At 37.7% G+C, this 20,205-nt stretch overlaps 2 non-coding genes across 2 annotated transcripts; both read left to right on the plus strand.

Annotated features, from left to right (window-relative positions):
* The first annotated feature begins 406 nt into the window (after nt 1-406).
* LOC119781337 lies at nt 407-520 on the plus strand. Its single transcript, XR_005280533.1, has one exon. It is a non-coding gene; the product is annotated as a U5 spliceosomal RNA (small nuclear RNA).
* Nucleotides 521-998: 478 nt separating this feature from the next.
* LOC119781354 lies at nt 999-1,112 on the plus strand. The gene has a single exon (XR_005280549.1). It is a non-coding gene; the product is annotated as a U5 spliceosomal RNA (small nuclear RNA).
* Nucleotides 1,113-20,205: the final 19,093 nt, after the last annotated feature.

Consider the following 20,205-nt stretch of genomic DNA (forward strand, 5'->3'; position numbering starts at 1 on the left):
TTTTAATGCTCGTTTTTGTTCCTATTCAAATCGTGTGATATGTTGAGGCTTTTCTTAGATCTTAATCTTCAAATTAGGTCAATCATAAGTGAGGTTAAAGTTCATGTTTCTATTCCCTAATTTGTTAAAGTTACTAAAGTTTTATGCATAGTCATGGCTCCTGAAATGTTGCCCAATGTTACCAATTCTTTTGTCAGAACAGTTTCTCCAAGGCTCTGCCCCCTCTATGCAAATCATCTATAGATTCATTTTGATCTGTCGTTTTTTACTCATGGTTATTTAAGGATGGTTACTTCCATACATTTCTGTAACCAAAACTAGTTCCAATATTGTTGAGCTAGTTCCACCATAAGTCAAATGGGTATGATGGAGAATGTCTAGAGGGACTTAGTGGTTGTCAGGATATGCACTCTTGTTTCTCTACAGATCGCATAAATCTTTCGCCTTTTACTAAAGATTTCCGTGCAGAGGAACAACAAGAGTTATACTAAATTTTTGATGCCCTACTAAGAGGTAGGGTGATATCAATGTCTAATAATAAAGAGATTTAGTCTTATACTGCAGTTTTAATGCTGGTTTTTGTTCCCAATCAAATCGTGTGATATGTTTAGGCTTTTCTTAGATCTTAATCTTCAAATTAGGTCAATCATAAGTGAGGTTAAAGTTCATGTTTCTATTCCCTAATTTGTTAAAGTTACTAAAGTTTTATGCATAGTCATTGCTCCTGAAATGTTGCCCAATGTTACCAATTCTTTTGTCAGAACAGTTTCTCCAAGGCTCTGCCCCCTCTATGCAAATCATCCATAGATTCATTTTTAAATTTGTTTCTAACAAATTACATCAAAAATGTTATTTTTTACTCATGGTTTTTTATGGATGGTAAGAGTCCTTTCATTTCAGTAACCAAAACTAGTTCCAATATTGTGGAGCTAGTTCCACCATAAGTCAAATGGGTATGATGGAGAATGTGTAGAGGGACTTAGTGGTTGTCAGGATATGCACTCTTGTTACTCTACAGATCGCATAAATCTTTCGCCTTTTACTAAAGATTTCCGTGCAGGGGAACAACAAGAGTTATACTAAATTTTTGATGCCCTACTAAGAGGTAGGGTGATAACAATGTCTAATAATAAAGAGATTTAGTCATTTACTCTAGTTATAATGCTTATTTTTGTTCTGAATCAAATGGTGTGAGATGTTTAGGTTTTTCTTTGGTCTTAATCTTCAAATGATGCCAGTCATAAATGAGGTTAAAGTTCACTCATTTCTACTCCCTAATTTCTTGAAGTGACTAAGTTTTATGCATTGTCATTGCTTCTGAAATGTTGCCAATTCTTCTGTCAGAACAGTTTCTCCAAGTCTCTGCCCCCTCTATGCAAATCGTCAATAGATTCATTTTAAAAATAATTTCCTACAGATTACACAAAACATGTAGTTTTTTACTCCTGGTTCTTTATGCAGTACCACCAGAACTGATGAAGCTAACTCTACTTTAGACTGTCTCCTGCTCAATATGTTTCACATTATTGCATATAACTTTTGCAAAGATGAAATACAATTTTCCTGTAATTGTTTTGACTTTTTTATTATTTAACCGCCAGCCCTCTCCCCAATCTGGATTCCATTATGTTAATGTAGTAATATGCAGGGATGATTACAGTTCATATAACTCTGATTTTACTGATTCTGATGCTTATTTGGGGATTTGCCATATTCCTTATCCTGATGACCCTATTAAATAATTGGTTATTATTTTTTTTCTTGGTTTAAAGTCAGTAGAATCGTAAATAAAATTGAATTTCAGATCTCTCATCCTTTTTTTTTGTTGGTTTTTGTTGCTGTTCATTGTTTTTGTCATATAAGACCAATGTATTGTGCATTACTAAACATAATTGATCCTTTGGTTTAAGTGCTAGCTACATGACCCTTCACATGAACATGTGTGCTTTATTACCTGATAATTTTAGCCCCTTCTGCATTAATTTTAATCATGATCTGTCTGCTAAGTATGTATCTTGTACTTTGTATTGATCTATGCTGTTTTATAACCCTGGTTAGCAGAACTGTACACAGATAAAACTGCCACATTCCCATTCTTAGAACTTTCTTTTTTCCTTTTTTCTCTGTTCTTCTGTTATTGTTCTATAGTTTTATCTTCCCATCCTGTGTTTTTAAGATAAAGGTTAAGGCATGGTATGGTACCCCCCATTGCTCTTTTCTCACTTGCAGGTTCATCACCCCTGATTGGCTGTCTGTCCTACTGCTGCAAGATTTAAAGATACTAAAGAGGAGACACGTCTGAAAAAATATCAAGAGTGTGTGCCAATTTGAGAACCTCTATATCAGATTTCAAATTTTCTTTTTCTTTATTGGATACTTTTCTTACTGATTGTGTAAGTGTATCTCAGTAAAGGCATAAAAGCAATATCTCTCCAGGCACAAAAAGCTGAGCACAATATTGTGTAATTGTGGCAGTGCAGATAAAATCCAGGTAGAAGGACTTTTGATCAGGAAACATCTCGGCCAGCCTTTTCAAGAAATGCCTCCTAAAAAAATAAAAGTAAAATGAAATAAATAAATAAATATATGTAATATAAGAAACTACACGATATGAAATCATTATAGTTATAATTTGTTATTTCTTTTTACCTTAGTTTTGTTGTAAAAATAGAGTGCTTTTCATAAACATACCTTCCTCAGCTATCATTATTTTAATTTTTCTCTCATGTTTTCAATAAAAATGCTGGATATGGCTAAATCTGCTTTTTGGATATAGAAGTAAGTTAACTGTGATTTCTTAATGATTTTATGCTTATTACTATTTGCAAACTTTGTTTATATAACTTTCAACTGAATTAAATAATACGCTATGGCTGTACAGAAATGCCATTCTATGCAAAATAAAAGTAAATAAATATTATTCTGCCTTTTGTTTATTAAAGTATTTGGGAAAGAAACAGGAAACATGTACTAGTGAAAAGGTTTATGTTCATTCCAAATTTGCTCTTTAGATTAATTTGTTTGCTCACTAAACAGGCTTTGCCTTGTAGTTAGAGTTTTTCTCTAAATTCTGAAATCCTTAGTACCTATTTTTGCTTTATATTTCAGCTTGTAAGTCCGCCATGCTCCACTTTCTTCTCTTTGCTTGTGACAGCTGGAGAAGGTGTGGAGAACAGTCAATTGAGGTACATTAGTGACAACGTCATGCTTCACTGTATCTTCCATTAAATCTACTCATGAATCAAATTAGCCTTTGCTCCTCAACTGTCACTTGTATTTTTAAACCCATTTACTCGCAGTATAGCCCTATTATGTGGCTCTGAAAATACTACAAAAAATAAATGAAAGAATACAAGTAAAATGAGCATTATGTTTTTATAATTTTTTTACTTTTTTTCAAGGCTGCACTTAAAAAAAAAAAAAAGAAATTGTCCAGAGAGCTGTTCTAAATGAAATTTCTTTTTGTTTTACACTCGTGTTAACAAAATGACAAATCTGTCTAAGTCTATGTTCTTTTAGTGGTGATGGCTAACTAGACTTTGCAGATGGCTTGGAACTAAAGATGTATGCTTCTTATTTTTTCTTTTCAAATTGTTTAGCTCAGCGTTTGCTGCCTTAGATTGGATAATGATCCCAGCCAACCCCTCATATGGATGAAATCAGCTTTAAGTGAGGGGTGGATAGAGAGAGGATATAGTGAAAGGACGTTAAGGAAATAGTTACACCTGTTTAGATTTTTTGTCAACATAAATAAAAAATCTGCCAATGAAATGACAGCAACTCAATTCAGTCAGGCATTTAGACATGGTGAAGAACACATTTTTTTCTACCGAGCACATTGTTTTACCAAGCATTATAAATTAATGCTATATTCGTTGTTGGTTGCAGAGAGGATGGCCTGATTTTATCTAGCCAAGGCGTTCTACCACATAAAAGCTACATGGTTGCCCATAATCCTTTATGTGACAGGATGTTGTCATGGTTTTGGTTCTGTTCAAGAATTATCTCTGAGTTTTCATAGGTCTTATTTCCATTTCCATTTGACCAGTTATTTTTTATTGTATATGACTTTTTTTTAGATATTTCTTGTTGGCCCTCTTGTGTCAGTTTCCTTTTCCCTAGCTCCCTTTTTGCCTCCTCTGTTCAGACCTGCTCCCAATCTGCTATTTAGCCTGGACTTTGTTTCTGTCTCCCATTTATTCTCCTCCTATTCAGTCATTCTTTGCTGGTTTGTCATAATTTATTTGCCCTTATTTGATAAATATTCCTGGTTTTTGTGGATTTATGTTTTGGATTTGTTTTGGATCAGCTTTTTGTGTCTGCTCTTGTGTACTGTCAAACCTCCTCCTCTACTTGACAGATGTAAAGTCACAGCTCACCTCATAAAAAAAAAAACATTTTTTGTGACGTTCTTTTTTTTCTGATGTTTCCATTATTTGGGATGACCATATAAATCTTTATGGCTGTCCTCTGCTTCTTATCAATGATTAGAATGTCTGGTTGGTTGGTCACAACCATTCTGTCTGTTGTTACCTTGAGGTCCCAAAGGATCCTAGCTCTGTCATTATCCACCACCTTGGTAGGCTGCCATTTTGACCTGGTGGTCTCTAGTTAATATTCTGTATAGATATTTCTGTACACTATACCTGCCACTTAGTCATGACATTCCATGCATTTGCTTGCCTGCCAGAGCCTGCTGTGAGATGCTTTATTGTTTCTGGGTCCTCTTTACATTCCCTGCAACGCAAATCTTATCTGGTATTTTAGCGCTGGCCTCCATTGGCTCTGTTCGAAAACCTAGGACGCATCCTTAGAAGACCGGATTCGAAGGCCGATTACGTCATAGCGCGGCGCCGAGGTCTGGTCGGATTCCAAGAGTCCTCGTTATGCGGCCTTAAAATGCGTCCTTCTTTTTGCCCGATTTGAAGGACGGGTCCGATGTATCCTCGGTATTCTTGGATATCCCAGGATTAATTGCGAGACCAAGCAAGCTGTGATCAGAGGAAAGGTTACTTGGCGCCGAACAGTGGTGAAAATTGGAAGTTCAGTTTAATATAATACAACTCTGTGAATAGTTCCGTCTGAAATGAATGAAAATAGTTGTTTTAATGGTTACTGAGTCATATATGTGGCGGTAATGTTTGGTTTATCTAAAGGTTTTAATCTGTTACTGTTTAAATGGGTTTGGCTGTAATTTAAGGACAGATACTAATATATTTGCAGGGTGGGGACTATAAATCTGATAGGATTTTTATCTTTTTATTGCTATTTTGCACAATATGCTTAACTTTGTATTTTTTGTTGTTGAATATTAGAGATTTTGCAGATATATTTTTTGTAAATATATTGTTTAGATTTACTTATATCTTTCTACCCCTTTTATAGAATAGAATAGAAAATCCCTTTATTTTCCCACAATGGGAAAATTTACAGCAGCAGAAAGATTACTGAAAGTGGTCACACAAATGTGGACCTTAGAAAAATGTATAAGAATAACATAATAGGGAAGAGTTAAAATATAAACAATAAAATACTGTAAAGTGTTTTAACAATATAAAACTGGGGAATAAATAACCAATATGCAGCTATGGACATTTTTACAGTAATGGATATTTGAAAACAGCAGCAGCATCAGAGATGTGCAGAATGACAGCAGCATGTTATTTAACTGACTAAGGTTTCTATCATTACATTTGATTTTATTTGTTCCTGCTCCCGGTGGTTGGAACATTTATTCCACTCTGGATTCTTGTGAGTGTAGTCTTTGTTCACCTCACAATAATAAATAAATAAATAAACAGTTTTGAAAACTTCTGTATTCATTCTTTTCCTGCTTTGTGTGTCAACGTTCACGGTTGCTAAGCAACAGAGCATACTGCGGTAAAACTCGCCAAAGGGTAGACCTGGTCGAATTTACAGCCAAAACTCTTCCGGTCTCCTTATTTTCAAGGACTTCGAAGGATCCAGTCTAGGTAGACCGCGTCCTTGGAGGACCCGTCCTAGGTTTTCGAACAGAGCCATTGGTCTGTCTCTCAAGCCCTGCTCCTGTGCTGCCATGATCAGTATCTCTGTGCTGTCCTTCAGTCCAGCCCTCTTTTGCCATTGGTGGGCTTTGGTAATATTAGCCACTTCAGCTAGCTGTGAGTGGTATGTCCTATGGTGGTGGGGTTTTTTTTCCAAAGAAGGAATCTCCTGTTAATGTTCTTTTATTTTTATTGTCTATGATATTGACCTATAGTTTCATCAGTTGATTCCATCTTCCTAATGTATTCTTCAAACTTGTATATTTCATCTTCAATGGTGGATCTAATGCTAACTTGGCCTCTGCCTCCTTCTTTGCACTTACTGTGTGGTCTGTAGATACTTGATTTACACTGGAAACCACCTTACATGGGGATCAGCTTTTGTTTTTTGTCTTCAGTGGCCAAAGTTAGTTCCTTTGGCCAACTTATGAACCCAACAGGGTATGTGATTAATGAAAAGGCATAGGTGTTGATTGCCTGCACCTCATTCCTAACATTGAGCTAAGTTCTTAGAACGACCCTTAATCATTGCAGGTATTTGACCATTGTTGCTTTCCTAGTGGAATCTTCGTGATTGCCATTTGCCTTCGGTATTCCAAGCTACTTGTAGAGCTCTTTAACTTTTGCTATTCTCCCTTTGGGGATTACAATTTCCTCTGTGGATGACCTTCCCTCTCCTTGTTACCAACCAGCCATATTTCTACAGTCGGATGACTTTCTGATGTCCCTGCTCAGCAAATCAAGGTCTCACTCAATCCTAGCATACAGTTTGATCTCATCCATGTATAGAATGTTACTAATAGTGGCCCCATTACTGAGTCAGTATCCATCGCCAGTCTTGTTGATTATTTGGCTAATGGGGTTCAGGCCTATGTAGATCAGCATGGAGGACAGGTGGTATATTTCATATTTGATGGAGATTTTCAAAGTTGGCTTGGAGTTGGTGGTGTGGTTTTTACCTGCCCGATGGAGTTTGCAATGAAGGCTCTTGGAGTATTGTCAACCTTTTACAGATTTTGAAATCAACCCAGACAGTGCACAAGTTTGTTTGTCAGGTTTTGCAGTCTCAGTCCCTGTTCAGTCAACCAGTCCTTTGGTGTTTTTACCAGGGCTGTGAGCCACACAGGGTGGGTCTGGTTCTTGAGCAGCCAGGTCAATGCTGCTAGGTGTTCATGTCATTCACCTTTTCTTTCTTCAGCCAGTAGTTGTGGATCATATCTGGGCCTGGTACTGTCCAGGTATTCTTAGTTGGTCTGCTCTTTGGTCTTTTAGCCATTGGAGTGGAGAACAGGCTGTTTATTTGTCTGGCTTCCCCCACTTTGCTGTATATTTCTCCAGCATTTTATTGTCATTATACTGTCACAAGTACAGAGCAATGAAATTAACTAACTGCATTTAACCCATGCCTCCTGTATTTAACCAATCCCCACAGCGGCGCCCCGGTAACAGTGTAGGGGTTAAGGGTCTTGTTCAGGGACCCAGAGTGGCAGGAACCTCAGGATTCCGAGAGCAACCTTTAGGCCGCCACTAGTGTGAAGGGTGCTCAGCAAATCAAGGTCTCACTCAATCCTAGCATACAGTTTGATCTCATCCATGTATAGAATGTTACTAATAGTGGCCCCATTACTGAGTCAGTATCCATCGCCAGTCTTGTTGATTATTTGGCTAATGGGGTTCAGGCCTATGTAGATCAGCATGGAGGACAGGTGGTATATTTCATATTTGATGGAGATTTTCAAAGTTGGCTTGGAGTTGGTGGTGTGGTTTTTACCTGCCCGATGGAGTTTGCAATGAAGGCTCTTGGAGTATTGTCAACCTTTTACAGATTTTGAAATCAACCCAGACAGTGCACAAGTTTGTTTGTCAGGTTTTGCAGTCTCAGTCCCTGTTCAGTCAACCAGTCCTTTGGTGTTTTTACCAGGGCTGTGAGCCACACAGGGTGGGTCTGGTTCTTGAGCAGCCAGGTCAATGCTGCTAGGTGTTCATGTCATTCACCTTTTCTTTCTTCAGCCAGTAGTTGTGGATCATATCTGGGCCTGGTACTGTCCAGGTATTCTTAGCATGGTCTGCTCTTTGGTCTTTTAGCCATTGGAGTGGAGAACAGGCTGTTTATTTGTCTGGCTTCCCCCACTTTGCTGTATATTTCTCCAGCATTTTATTGTCATTATACTGTCACAAGTACAGAGCAATGAAATTAACTAACTGCATTTAACCCATGCTTCCTGTATTTAACCAATCCCCACAGCGGCGCCCCGGTAACAGTGTAGGGGTTAAGGGTCTTGTTCAGGGACCCAGAGTGGCAGGAACCTCAGGATTCCGAGAGCAACCTTTAGGCCGCCACTAGTGTGAAGGGTCTTGCCTAATAACACACCTTGCAAGCTCATTCCCCCCAGCTGGGATACTAACCCAGCCTTCTTGTTTGACTTACCACTTGAGCTAGCTACGTATATCAAGCGTATATCTGGCAGATTTAAATATGTAATGTTACATTTACATGTAAATTAGTTAGATTTTAATTGTACACGTTTAACGCAAAGGCATGATACAGGAAATGATACATCATCTCTACTGCTGTAGAGAGGATGGAAATAAGGAACACATTATGTTGGAATGTCTGAAATATGAGCTTGCCATTGTTCTCAAAGATTAAAGAAAGGCTCGTGAAGCAAGAAAAAAAATATTACTAAATATCAAGAAATTATGTATAGTATTTCATCTTATGCTAGGCTATATACAAGTAAAAACGCTTAGGATTCTAAATCATCCTGAACCATACTTGAACCATATCCGATGGTAGCATCAATACCACTTTTAGCTTTTTCATGTTAGTCAAAACTAGAGGATGAAGAAAAGGACACTACTGAAGAGAAAAGGATACATTGCAAATTAGCTTTCAATTACACTCTGATTTATGTCATTCTGTTTTTTTCACCATTGGTTTCTTTTCCACTTTGTCATATTTAATCAGTGTTGCATTTTTTGAGTAACTCTCTGTTGCCCCCTTCTGCAGGTCTCCTGTCCCATAACTCGCTTCTAGTTACTTCTATCCACACCTGCACTGTATCAGCTAATTAGCCCATTCTTTTTTCTGTCACCCGTATATACACCTCTTGTGCAGTTCCTCATTGACTGATTCTCTTCATTACTTTATTCCTTATGTTAGTGTCCCTGAGCGTAATCTGGTTTTTGATTCCTAAGTTCATTGCCCGTTGTTTCTGGATTATTTGCTTCTGTGCTATCAACATCTTAATTAAATCTGCAAAAAATAATCTCTGACTCTGCATCTGGGTCCTCAACAAACATCCACTAAACCTGACACTTATGTTGAGAAAAATTTATTGAAATTGACTGATTATTGTTGATCACTCTATTTTATTAGAGTGTCTGTAAACCCTGGTTGACCTTTCTGGTACTACACTGGACTGGTTTAAATCTTACCTGAAGGACAATGACCTATACAAACATGCAAACAACAAGAAAAATTACCATAACTATTCAGATGACATACAGCTTTACATCACAATGTCACCAGGTGAATATGAACCCATCAGAGCATTGGCTAGATGCTTAGAACAGATCAAACTATGGATGTACCATCATTTTCTACAATTGAATAAAAACAAAACTGAGGTAATAATCTTTGGACCAAAGGAGGAGAGATCCAGAGTTAGCTCACAGCTTCAGCTAATGCAGCTAGAAACCACTGATTATGGTCAAAATTATGGTGTCATGATGCAATTAGACTTGAAACTTCAGAGGCACTGAAGGATCTAGAAATACTGATTCATGCATTTATCTTAAGTAGGATCAATTACAACAATCTCTTCAGAGGTTTGGCTAAAAAGTCCAATAGAGAGCTGCAGCTGATCCAAATCACTGCTGTCCGTGTTTTGACTAGAACTAAGAACGTAGAGCATCTCAGCCCAGTTCTAAAGTCCTCAACTGGCTCCCTGTAGCTCAGAGAATAGACTTTAAAAATCCATATGATAGTCTAAAAATCACTGAATGGACCACACCTCATATTAATACATAAAACATTTGTTGCTAGTGTGTTAAACTCCCAGACCACTCAGGTCTTCTAGTTCAAGCCTGTACACCCAAAAATAGAACCAAACATGGAGAAGCAGCATTTAGTTCCTATGCTTCATTTATCTGGAACAAACTTCCAGAAGACTGTAAAAGTGCTGAAAGCCTGAGTTCTTTTAAGTCAAAGTTAAAAACCCATTTGTTTAGTGCTGCCTTTGACTAATGAAGTGAAACTGTTAACTGAGGTATTATTATAAGGTTGTGGTCAAATTGTTGTATTTTTGTACACACTATATTATCTTTGTTTGCTTTTATTTCATACAATTTAATGATCTAATTCATGTAGGGCACTTTGAACTGTCTTTGTAGTGAATTGTGCTATACAAATAAGCTTGTATTCCCTTCCCTTGTCTTGATTAAGAGATGAATTTTCATTGCCTATGGATCCGTCTAAAATAACCTTTGACCCCCTTTGCTTACTCCCAACAATAAAATTCTAGCTCAGTCGCTGTTCATATGCTTAATCAAAACACCATCAACATCAACCAACACAGCTGTATGGTTATCCCCATTGATAAATATCATATAGTTAGTTCTTTATCTGCTTGTTATTAATTTATAATTTGGATAATTGATCATTCAACCTTTTTTTTTTTTTTTTTTTGGTTTCTAAAGTCCATCCATAGGTCAAATTTTCATCAGAGTATGAGAGGTGTGGAGCAGCCTGGTTTCTCTAACACTTTAGATTTTAATATTTAAGCAATATTGCAGATATTCTGGGGCATTTATGTGAATAATAACTGAAAAGTGCACTGTAACGTTTAAACAATGAACTCCTGCTATTACATTTAGATAAACCTGACTTCATTTGACCTCCCTATCAAAGCAGAAATAAACCTTCAGACAGATTTACATGTTTCTTTTTTATATAACAAGAAAGCTAAACCACTGTGAGCTACTCTGCTGTGAACAGAGTCAAGCAGTAGAAAATGTATTACACCTGTGAATAATAATCTGCCTAATATTTGCATTTAAATACAGTTTTATTGCTGTTTCTGTGGAAGCTGTTATGCTTGATAGATGTGGCTTCTTCTATCAGGAACAGCCTGTTCTTATCAGAAAAGACATTGACAACATGATGGAGAAGTTTAGTGCATGGTTAGTTGAGAGGTAGGTATTAAAGGAGAATTCCGGTTTTTAACACTTTTAGCCCATTTTCTGTAGTGTCCAGGATGAAATCGAATGATCGACACCAAACTTTTGACAATTGGTCCTGTCTCTGCTTTTTGGCTCATTTAGAATCCACCCCTGGCTGCTTCAGAATGGCTTCCATAGTGCATGTTCGATAATGTCCTTAAAACAACTTTAAACGTTCTTTTTTAAAAATATGCTACTCACCGGGTCGTCAGCGCTGTTCAATGACGTTCCAAAAAAAGTTTCGTAAAGAAAAAACGTTCCTGTAGTGTTTTATTTAGCACTTTGTAAATCCCATTGAGTTCTGTTGGAATAGTCAATATTCCCCTGCCACCGGAAACGGAAATGGGGCCGGTTTACACAGTTGTAGTCTTTTCGCTTCACTCTGTGTACTCCGACGTCGAGGTGCTAACATCTCTGTTAAACACTTTAAAAAACTCTGAAAATGGAATACGTAAGGTGGATTCTTGATTCTCGACGTCGGAGTACACAGAGTGAAGCGAAAAGACTTCAACTGTGTAAACCGGCCCCATTTCCGTTTCCGGTGGCAGGGGAATATTGACTATTCCAACAGAACTCAATGGGATTTACAAAATGCTAAATAAAACACTACAGGAACGTTTTTTCTTTACGAAACTTTTTTTGGAACGTCATTGAACAGCGCTGACGACCCGGTGAGTAGCATATTTTAAAAAAAGAACGTTTAAGGTTGTTTTAAGGACATTATTGAACATGCACTATGGAAGCCATTCTGAAGCAGCCAGGGGTGGATTCTAAATAAGCCAAAAAGCAGAGACAGGACCAATTGTCAAAATTTTGGTGTCGATCATTCGATTTCATCCTGGACACTACAGAAAATGGGCTAAAAGTGTTAAAAACCGGAATTCTCCTTTAAGGCAATGACAACGCTCACTACTAAACAGACTAACAACCAGGTCTAAACATTATTAAAGCAACACTGAAAAAAAAGATACTTTGTATCAACTTGAAAAAGTTACTGTAATTTGTTACACCTAAATTTATTACTTTGTCTCAAATTAAGTATCTGATGTGGTTGAAACTGTACATTTTGATTTACTAGAAATATATTTTTTACCTTAAGCCAAAGAAAGAAACTACATTCATACAAAGTAAAACTATAACTTATAACAGATCATTAACCAGTTTTATGCTTTTTTATAATCTATTTTTTCTATTTGGAAAAATGAAATCTGTACAATTACATACAAGTATAAATGTAATTTGGAATAAAGTAGTGACAAAAATGTAAAACTGTATTTATTTCAAAGAATAAAAACATAATTCTGATTCAACTATATTGACCACAGACAGGATTTATAAGTCATGATAACTTAGAGCTTGACCTTTAGTTGTTATAAGATCATTAGTTTGATCCTATTTTCTTTTTAAGCTAAGTTCCTCTGAGTTCGTACAATCGTCTCCATATGATAACGGAGCAATTTCTCTTGATGACTACAATGCCTGTCCATCATAATCCTTGTTATTCCAAAACTGAGCAGACTGCATTAGTTGGAACAGCTGCCTTGCTCATGGTGGTGCTGTGCTGCTCACACCTATTTTCAATTAGTCAGGTAATGAGGTCACATTCACATGAGTTACAGCATGTGGAAGGATAAATGCCTAGTGACACTATTACCTTTGACTTGAAGTAGATATTTACTTGGAAAATAATTGCTTTAGTTGATTGTTTCTGTGATAAGTGATTTTTAATTCCAGGTAAAGTGAAATTATTGGTTTCAAACCACACATGCATTTTTTAAGTTGAAAAAACATCAACTTTTAAGTTGACCGAATTAAATGGACATTTCACTTCTTTCAGTGAAGAGCATATTCAAAGTGATGCTCATGAGAAGAAAATAAGGTGTTACAACTAGGGTTGTCCCAATATGACAAAAGGTATCGGCTATGGGTCCAGATCAAGGCTTTTTTGTATAATCTGTATTGGAATCACAGATTAATCACTGTCTATGATTTTAACAAGTGGAATATGCAGTTTCCAAAAATAAACTATCAACCATGCATATCCATTAGTGGATCTAGCAAAGCTGGGCTAGATAGAAGCGAGGCTGCCATTCACAGGCCTACTGGGCCCTCTGACCATCATCAATAGGCAATGCTTGTGAAGTGTCTTGCCTAAAGACACAACAACATTGAAAACTAGAGCTGGGGCTTGAACCTCCGACCCTTCGATTGCAGGACAAACTCCTGCATCCGACACCGCTGTCGCCCCACCTAGGTGCCAATGTGAGGCACACACACAAGCAAACAATTGCAACAGAAAATGCTACAAAGAATTCCTTTAATCACACAAAGGATGATTTTCCTCCAAATAAGTAATACTGATAAAAAAAAAAATGTTTTCATGGATGTCTACATTATTGTCGGGATCTGGAGATCTGCCACCTGTCTCCAGCAGAGAGCGCTGTGGGCTTCCTGAGCTGGAGTCCTCAGCACACCTGGGGATCATCAGCTCATCAGAAGACCTCCCTACATAAGCAGCAGTCAGACCTTCCTTCGACGCCGCAGTGTTGACCTAGTTTGGTTAGCGAACCTGAGCCTCTGAAATCCTTGTGAATTCTAGCTGCCTCTTGAGAGAAACTAGCCTTCTAACTTGTTCTTGTCTTCTTTACTCGCAGAAACCCGACTGAAGTCTGAAGCTCTGGATGAGCATAACCTGGAAATCTGCCTGCCTGCCCACGTAAGCCAAACCTGAAGGTCTCAGTCTGGATTCCTCCGTCAGTTCTCTGGAAAGAGCTAGGAAACAAACCCAAGTCCGAAAACTCTCTTGCTAGAAGCTAGACGCTGCTGCTGCTGAGCTCTCTGCTACTTTCACAGTCTCTGGACCCAACCGGTTCCCCCTCTCAAAGGATCTGTTAGAACCTCTTCAAGGTACGATCAGAATTCAACTCACTCGTCAAGCCATAACCACCTGGCTAACCAAACTCTCATCTCTCCAGATATAAGAGTAACCAGTCCCGGACATGCACCACAACTAGTTCCTGATTAACTCTGTGTGTGTTTCCCAAATAAACATTGTTAAACTTTCCTCTGTCTCCGTTAGTGTTCTGCATGTGGGTTTTTGTTCATTAAACCAATCACGACAATTATAGTGCTGTACATGTATTGGTCATTATTTTGACAAGTTACTGCATATTTGTTGTGGTACTTCTTTGTGTCTAAAACCATCTATTTGGTGCCCTTCTCAGCTTAGAATTAGAGCATCTGATTTTTTATTTTTTTCAGTTTTGGCTTCCCCTTTAATGTTGCAACACTATCTCTCAATCAACCCTAGAGTACCGTCAGTAATTGGCCAATCATTGGTTGTGATGAAAGGCGCTGGACACAACTTCACTCAGGGCCAACCTGGTTGTGTCCTTTATTATTCTTCCTCTGTCTGTAAAAAAAAGTGGTCTTTAATGTTGCATTTTCAGGGAGTGATCTTGCATTTTCAGATTTTCAGAAGCTCTGGACAAAGGTTTAAAAATCAACCAAAAGGAGAACATCTAACCTTGACATACCTACATAGTGAGTTGAAACGATTCCAGTTATGCTCTGTAGTTTTTTACTGTTCAAAAACCTCCCCATACCATTGTTGTCAAGTATGTCTCGGCTGCAGTGGCCCCAGGAATTGCTAGTGCTAGTGGCTCAAACGTATATGGTTCACGGCTGTTGGCCTCCTCTACAAAACTTCGATCCCATTTTAACTATATTTGTTGAGAACAGTGAAGTAAGATCCTCTGCCTCGCTGTCACTGCCAGTTGTTTTACTACTGTTTGAGCTGTAGGTGGACTTTTCTTTCTCTGTTTATATAGACACTTGTCCGAAAAGTGTTCCAGCTAAGCCAGAGTTCTTTGGGTGGTTTTCAAAAAGAGATGATCACGCTTTAATTTCCCTTTCCCTTCTTTTTTTAAAGTTGTTCATGTGTTTTTTCTCTAGGTATGCCACAATGGTGAATCTCCAGTTGCCTTGAAACGCCTCCCATCTCACATGCTCATCCCACTTATCTCATCCAAGTGTATAGACTTAGCCAAACTGTGTGACAATCAGATTTAGATTTTCAAGATTTCAAGGACAGGGAAGATGAGTTACTATGGATAAAAGAAAAATTAGTTGTTTTCAACAAGCCTATTAATTTAGGGGTGTTCACGAGATTGCTTCTGACTGTGATCTGTAAGAGAAAGCTCTTCCTCTCTTAGTTGAAGATGGGATATCCTCTGGGAAATATATATCAGCCTCTTGTTGCTCTTTCATCAAAACTGTTGTTACCCTGTGATAGCTATTTGTCCTCATTTTTTTTAACTCAATCTTTATTGTATCTTTTGAAATTGTTTTTTTGTTCCACCGTGTCTTCTTATATGATGCCACCTACTACAGCTGCTTATAACATGTCACATAGGGTCTTTATTGCCTTTATTTTGGCACAACTTTTGCAATGGGTTATTTGATTAAAGTTTTATGATAGCCATTTAAAAAAAAGTCAAAATAACACTAAATGATTAAATGTACCACAGTATCTATTCAAAACAACAGGAAGGCCTATTTCTGAAGTTAGTGAGATCATTGTCAGTTTTATAAAGTCTGAAAAGACTCAGGCATTCTGTCTGTATTCTGGGCATGCAATAAATTAAGGAAATTATTTTACATAATAAATATTGTCAGCTGAGTTTTTCTCAATAATGCCCTTTTTATAAGTGCTCACAAATGAGCATTGCAATTATGTCCATTTGGAGTTATCGTTGTCAAATTGTGATAAATAACCTTTGTGATATCTCAAAGTGAGAAAATCTTAAAGAAAGCAACCCCTCAGAATTTTGTAGATCAGTGGCTCAAAGAGTACGGCTCAGGACTCCCCGCTTCCACCACAGATCCTTCCTCTCTTTCACCCCTCATCTCCTCTATCTCTGGTGAAGATGGCGGAGAGAGAGCAATCTGCTCGGTCGCAAAAACAATCACTGCTGGGATAGTTCTGCTGGTTATGTTTTTGTCACTGTAAACTGCCCGTTTGCCTCTGTTAATTGCAACCCAAACCATGCCCAGCCCAGATCTGTTATTATTGGGATCATCCTTAATACATTTAGCTACAAACCATCTGTAACCTGTGTTCATCTGTATCCTCACTTTAGAGAAAGTAAACTAGAATAAAGTTTTCTCTGTAGAATTTGCGTCAGTGCACAGTGCCGATCTCTTCATCAATTGAGCAGGTCATGGTAGCTATCACTGAGCCTTTAAAAGTGTGACTTCTTTATGTTTAATTTAAAGAATTTGTTGTGTTTCGTAATTTAACACAAGGGCATGATGTACCATCAAGAGTGAATTCTAAGTCCAAGTTCTATTTTATGATAAATACCCATAGATTTTTCAGTGTTTTAGATACTTTAAAGGCACCCAAGAAAGTTAAATTGGGTTTAGCTAAAGTCATGCTGAAAATGAATTGATATTCTTCTACATTTTCCTGAGGCTAAATTGCATCTCATCTTTTTAAATGCAGAACAGAGACTATAGTCCACTAGATGCTACTGTATAATTGGCACAACATTTATATGTTGGCATTGCTCACCCTAATATCCCAAGGAGGGTGTGCTCTTGTAAACGGTACTTGTAAACTTGTGTTCTTTTTAAGGTTTTCCCAGAAACTCCCGCTAATAATCTACAAAGAGGAGTGACACGCTTAAACTTTAGTAGAGTAGTTAGAAGTATGCCTAAAAATCTGTGCTTTTTCCACCTTTGGGTCTATTAGATACACCCCTACAGCTTCTCATTCAAGTACATACTGCCCTCAGGATGACTGCAAATCATTTTACAGAGATCATCAAAACATGGCCTGTTGGGGGTTCTTTCACAGCAGGAGCCCAGCTTCACCCACACAATATCCTGGGTGATTTTGTGCATCAACACTTGGAAGTGTTGGGATAGCTCTTTAGAAAATAAATGTAGTGTAGATCAGCCACCTATAGCACAGTGATATGAAAAAGTAATTTTCCTCTTTAAAAACAACTGAAAACACCTGACAAAAACATAATTTTCATTTATATTTATTTAAAAATGAAGCGCTATTATCTAAGCCGCTCAGAAAAGTCAGCAAAGACATGACAATAAATCTCATATTTATCATAAATAGATCCTAAATGCAACATATACAGTCAGAACAGGACGAGCGCCAGTCTAAAACACATGTATGTTAAACAAGTTTTCATATCAGAAATACTTGACCTGAGAAAGAGCTGAATACGCATTATGCTGGATTTCATTTACTAAGTAGAATACTATCCAAACAAATCTTGTAGGTTAAAAATGTAGAACATCTTGTGGGTTAAAACTGTACTGTTAAAGTTCCTTTTATGGGTGATATTTTATAGACATGCTTTAAAATACTAGGGTTGGTACTTTAAAATCGACTATGAATAGACTCAAGCCCTCAATCTCTTATATAAGATGGGGCGTAGTTATTTAGTGCTTTTTATTTGAGAAGGAGAGTTTTTATTTCTATTCTGGATTGAACGCAAAGCCAAAGAAGGGAAGATAAGATAGGAGAAACCTTAAATGAATTATTAGAATTTCATTTAAGGAAAAAATCAAAACATTAAACTAGTCTTTGGAAGATTTTTTGGTGCTTGTGAAGCAAAGAGGCATATGTTTTTACTGTGCACCAAGTGACAGGGGGGTGTGGCTGCTGGTTACAACTAGGGGTGTAAATAATAATCGTTTTGTATCGATGCATCGATCCAAAAGCCGACGATCCGATGCATCGACACGTCCGCAAGATAATCAATTCATGTTTTTTTTTCCTCCGGTCTAGTTTTATCCATTTGCTCCTGGGCGTAATTCTCCCTCCCGTGCTGCGGTGCCGCTAAACCTATTTTGCCCTCCTACCGCGCTTCCTGGTTATACTCTTACAGCAGTTTGTTGCAGCAAGCTTCACACAGACATTTTTAAATTATGCTTAGTATTGAAGCGTGGTCTGAGCTACACACTGTGGGTCTAGATACGGCCGAGGCGGCGAGGAAGTGGGGGCGAGTTTAGTCCGACGACGAAGGAACATGAGGGCAAAAAGAGCGGAGATTCAGCTGGAAAAAGGGTCACAGCGGTCTCGCGCACCTCGCTCTTCTAGCAGGTCAAACTTCACGAGTTGTTTTCCGCAATTTCGGTTATAAAAACAAAACAAGCCGGCCTCCTGTCTGCTGCACTATTTGCGGTCAGCTACAATCTGGGAGAGGTGCAGCGGAGCGTCTCTCAAGTGGGCGGTGACGTCGACACTCTGAAGCCTTCTTCTTCTTCGTTTTTTTAATGGCGGTTGGCAAACAACTTATAGGTGCATTACGGCCACCTTCCAGAATGGAGTATGGACCAGACAAACTATTATATTCTCCCTAAAATACCCGTTCTTCTTAGAAAATTAAAAATACTACCAAAAACTACATCCCCAGATTACCTTTGAAACAATTCCCTTATATCTAGTTTATTTTTATTCCTGTCTAACTCTCTAAGCAACATCTCTCTTTCCTGAGTATATTTATTACATTCTAAAAAAATATGTTGGACAGTTTCTCTGGAGCCGAGGTATTGCATTGAACTCATTACACTGATATTGTGCAGTATTTTTGCAGTATTTTTTGATGCAACTTTTCTACTTCTGTTATTTGCTGTTGTTTCTAAAGAAAATGCATAATGATATTACAGCTTTCATTGATTTATTTCAAACTTGAAACTTTGTTTAGCCTGTAAGGTGTAAAAAAAAAATTATAAAAAAAAAAAAAAAAACGATTAATCGATTAATCGAATCGAATCGTAGTGTATTCTTGAGTATCGAAAATAATCAAATCGTTGGGTCAGGAAATCGATACTGAATCGAATCGCCATGATGGATGTGATTTACACCCCTAGTTACAACATGATATTACCTAAAGCACTTCAAAAGCGAAAAAATACCTTGTAATAACGCTGTTATAAATTATAAAATGTATTGGAAAGGTATACTATAGCAACACCTCATGAATTACTTTTTGGGTGTAAGGCATTCTAGCTGACAAGGCCAACACTGGGAGCCTGGTGGACCAAAGCCTCTAGAAACCACAGACAGTAGGAAAACAGAGCAGCAAGTAGAATTCCCACCTGAGCCCCAACATACCGAGAAGACACCAGCTCACTAAGGCTTCACTGGGAATATATTGAGTATGGAGCGGTTTAAAAAAAGTGAAGAGAAGACTAAGAAACAATAGGTAATGAGGGAAAATAAAAAGACATAGTATTATCACTGTCTTTCAATGTTAGAGACACTTTCATACTTGCTACAAAATGCTGCAAATAGGGACACATCTAGGCTTCATCATTTAACATTGAAATAGGCTTTTTTTTAGGATGATCAGATTCATTTGTAAATAAATATATATCCATTGCAACTTTGACACTGTTATTAAGGCTCAAATGCTTTGAGATAATTTTTTATGATATTTTTCACAATGGTGGCTTTTTATATACTGGGGCTTTTTATATTTTTAGAAGTTTGTATTTGTGGCTTGACTTGCATTCTCTTATGTCTGTGCCAGGCCATTTCTGTGCAAATTCAGGTATACAGTAAATAAATCAATTCAAGCTAAAATGTAAGAGGCTATACTGAGCCTGATCTCTTTGTATCAGAGATTTTCTTACCTTTTAGAAAAATGTCACTTGGAGTAAAACCCGCCCTGCAACCCTGATTTGCATTTGTATAGCTCACAGCATGTTCATTTACATGTTAAAGCCTCCCCTAGAATTCCATGGGGGGGAGGCAAGGGGGGAACACTGCCTAAGAAAGTTCACGTCAATTTCTGACAATTTACGGGAGTTTTCGGCGAAGCCTGCAAATTGTCGTAAACTGCCGCTAACCTGAAGTTCCACGACAATCTACAGTGCCGCATATTGACGAAAATCCCACTTTTCATGCAGTGCCATTTAAGGCTTTATA

This window comes from Cyprinodon tularosa, unplaced genomic scaffold, assembly GCF_016077235.1.
Source record: "Cyprinodon tularosa strain WSP-4 unplaced genomic scaffold, ASM1607723v1 ctg1753, whole genome shotgun sequence".
Taxonomy (NCBI): domain Eukaryota; kingdom Metazoa; phylum Chordata; class Actinopteri; order Cyprinodontiformes; family Cyprinodontidae; genus Cyprinodon; species Cyprinodon tularosa.